Source organism: Triturus cristatus, chromosome 1_1 (genome assembly GCF_964204655.1).
Source record: "Triturus cristatus chromosome 1_1, aTriCri1.1, whole genome shotgun sequence".
NCBI lineage: Eukaryota > Metazoa > Chordata > Amphibia > Caudata > Salamandridae > Triturus > Triturus cristatus.
In genome coordinates, this window is record NC_140579.1 from 66,595,770 (window position 1) to 66,599,818 (window position 4,049).

Genomic DNA, 4,049 nt, shown 5'->3' on the forward strand with positions numbered 1-4,049 from the left:
GAGTGACACAAAGCCCCTCCTTGCAAATATAAATGTATTTATTATTTATGATTTTTATTGTTTATAGGAGACTGGAGATACAGTGACACCTGTCTCTAATTCAGATCTAAAAATGGTGGTAAGAGATTAAGATGCATAAGTACATGGAAAGAATAAGGAGAGACTAAAGAGGGATTAAAAAGGAATAAGAACGAGGGAGACACCATAGATCAGAGAGTGAGGGAGGGGAAAAGATCATTAAAATAGGGAGAGGATGGAATGAGCCGAAAGCAGCCATAGGTTGATAAAAGAATGAAAAACAGGAGAATTAGAGTAAACATTATCTTACTTAGAAGTTAACTGAGTTACTTCCAGGGCCGGCTTTAGCGCTGGTGGCGCCCGATGCGACAATCTTTTTTGGCGCCCCTCCTATGATCACCTCCTCGTATTCCCTCACTACCACCCTGCAAAAGTGCCCCTCATCTCTCGATAGCCCTTCTCTCACATACATTTCTATAGTTTTAAAGCGCTGGCTTTACTAATCCACTCAGCTACCACATAAAATACAGGTCTGTCCTTTGCATCCCGGCATATTAATCCCCTGCGCTACTTTATGGTGAGTCAAAACTGCCACTAGACAAACCTTCAATCTCTCTCTAGCAGGAACATCCACCATGAGTTATCTTGCCATTTTATTTGCTGCTTGAAAGTTGGACGCACAAGGAACTCTGCAGCAGGTGCTTTTAAATCTCAAGTTATTGCTAAACACAGAGCCCCCCCCCGCCCCTCCAGGTCAGCACCCAATGCAGCTGCACCAGTCGCACCACCCTAAAGCCGGCCCAGGTTACTTCACTTCCACATTGCCCAGCTGGTCTATATGTGTGTAAACTAACTGAACATATTAAGTGGGTCCTAATATCCATCTTGATTGAGCTGGGTTGGTATTGCAAGTGTTGTTTTTTTTTACCTGTATACTATAGTCTTGATTGTATGACTAAATGCTGTATTGAGACTAGGGGGCTATGAATCATGGATGCAACCCATTATGTGTACAAAAAAGGGGGTACCCCTGTCAATAGATATGTTCCTAAGTCAGGGAATAAACCTCAATTGTAGATATCACTACTTAGGCAAGTGTTGAAAATATGGGCAAACAAATAGAAGAACAAAAACCCAGCTCAATCGCAATAAAAAACATCAATTTAATAGCATCATAAAGGCCAAATCATGATCAATATACATTAAATGATTACATGATCCAAAATATATTTTTGCGTTATTTTAAATATTTTAAAAGAGCAATGTGTTCTTCCATCTGAAGTGATGGAACAAGCCTGTGTATTCAATCACACTTCCACATTCATCCTTCTAGAATGGATACAATGGGTTTAGGTCAGGTTGAGGCATGTACAAATACAACATGGTCTCTATCAGCCAGAATCTATTAGCCATGTTGTATTTGCACATGCCTCAACCTAGCCAGTCGAGTTGAATCGGATATATTCCACCTGACTGTTGCAAGCCATGAAGAACTAGAATGTCTGTCCCTTGAAGATGCTGTGATATATAATTATTATTATTATTATTATTATTATTATTTATTATTATTTAAAATCTTATATAGCGCGCAGCTACCCTTGGGCATCCCGGCGCTTCCAGACAAACATCCAATGGTAATGGGGGACAGAATTGACGCATTATACAGGAAACAAAAAGGTTTTAAGACCTTTGCGGAAACGCAGTGTGCAGGGCTCAGCGCGTAGTTTTAGAGGAAGCAAGTTCCACAGCTTTGCCGTATTAAATGAGAATCTTCTCCCGCCCGTGCGGGCCTTTTTAACTCTAGGAACTAGCAAGAGATGTTTCCTCTCTGATCGCAGCGTTCTACTTGCTTTGTATGGAGTCACTAGGTTTTTTAAAATGAGGGGGCCTTTACCTGAGAGGATTTTATGGGCAGTACAAAGTGCCTTAAAAGTCACTCTCTCCCGCACAGGGAGCCAATGCAGCGCCTTCAATGCCGGTTTCGCTGATTGCGTCCTCGGAATGTCCATAAGCAGCCTTGCCGCTGCATTTTGGACCTGTTGAAGGGTCTTGAAGGTCGATTCAGGGGCGCCCAAAAAAATGGCGTTGCTATAATCGAGTCTAGATGTTATAAGACCCTGAATCAACAACTTCCTCGATGTTAACGGAAGGAGAGGGAAGATTTTCCGAGCCGACCTAAGCAAGGCATAGCACACTCCTGCTGTTTTCTTGGCTTGAGTGCGAAATGACAAGTCTGGTTCTAGCCAGACTCCAAGGCTCTTAATCGCTTCTTTGGGGGCCGGGGGATCACCCATACAACCCGGCCAGCTGAGCGAAGGGAAAAGGGTAGTTTTACTCCCCAGCAGCAGTATTTCCGTCTTTGAGCCGTTTAACTTGAGGGAGGATTCTCCCATCCAAGTATGAACATCCACCAGGCAGGAGTTCAAGGTGTCCAGATTGTCGGCCAGATGGGATAGGGAAACCACTAGCTGCGTATCGTCAGCATAGCTGACGATTTTGATGTCATATGGGGATACTACGTCCTCCAGGGGGGCCATATAAACATTAAATAATGTAGGGCTCAACGAAGAGCCCTGTGGCACTCCACACTGGAGGGGAATTGATTTGGATCTCTCAGAGCCATCCCAAACCTGGTAAGTTCGATCCAAGAGAAAAGATCTCAGCCACTGCAGGGCCACCCCAGACACCCCTACCTCAGCCAGCCGTCGAATCAACAACTGATGGCTCACGGTGTCAAACGCCGCGCTGAGGTCCAGGAAGATCACTGACACTGATCCTCCTGAGTCCAGAATACGTCTGGCTTCATCCACGACCGCCAAGAGGGCCGTGTCGGTGCCCTGACCTGGGCGGAATCCAGTTTGTGATGGCCGAAGGAGTCCATTCGACTCCAAAAAGGCTGACAGCTGCTTGTTGACCAACCGTTCAGCAATTTTGCCGAGGCCCGGCAGCAACGAGATGGGCCTAAAGTTCGACAGGACGGTGGGGTCCAGATTGTTTTTTTTTAAAAGAGCCTTAACAACAGCCATTTTCCAAGTGGGTGGCACCAAACCCTGGATAAAAGAGGCGTTCATTAGATCTGTCACGGGAGCTGCAATGGCCGCTGTTACCTGTTTGAGGAACTTCATGGGAACCGGGTCCATGGGGGAACCACTTTTAATCGAAGATAGGGTTTTGGCGACATCGCTCACTGATACTGGGCCGAAGGTGTCGAGATCGAGAGCGGTCTCTCTGGCCTGAGTTCCCACGATCTGCTTGCCATTGTCCTGAAATAGCCTGGGCTGGGGCAGGGAGTTTAAGATCTTCTCGATTTTTGTGTGGAAGAACTCCGCTAGTTCCGTGCTTTTTTGTTTGTCATGCGTAACAGCCGGCTCCGGAACTTTAAGCAGTTCTTTAAGCACTTTGAAACTCTCCCTGGAAGAACTAGAGGCAGATTTGATGCGGTCTTCAAAGAATAGGGCTTTCGCAAGTCGCAGAGCGGACTTATAGCCCCTCATTGCAGCACGATATTCTTCTCTCCTAGAAACTTCCCAGTTCTTCCTCCATAACCTCTCCATCCTTTTACATCCCTTCCTGAGGGTGCGAAGTTCTACAGAGCACCACGGAGCCGAGCCAACTCGTTTCTCCCTCTTTTGAACTCTCTTTTTAGGAATCAGAGCGTCCAAGGAAGCGGATAACCAGTTGTTAATGTTGGCATCGGCCTTAACTGGGTCCGACTCAGAAAGAGGGGGCGTGTCTTCCAGTTTAGAGGTCCAGTTATCAACCGATAATCTGGACCAGGCTCTATCCACTAGGAAGGCCTGTATGGTACTTGTAGGTGGTGGGTCAATTTGCCAGAGAGCTGAAACCAAAAAATGGTCTGACCATGGAAGGGGAAGGGCAGGCTTAGCTGTAAAGCGGGGAATGTTCGAAAACATCGGGTCGAGTAGGTGTCCCTTTTCGTGAGTGGGCCCGGAGTTAATTAGGTCCAACTCACACTCTTTTAAAACGCTCTGGAGGTCCAGAGCCGTTTGGTCAGTGGGCTCGTTGAAGTG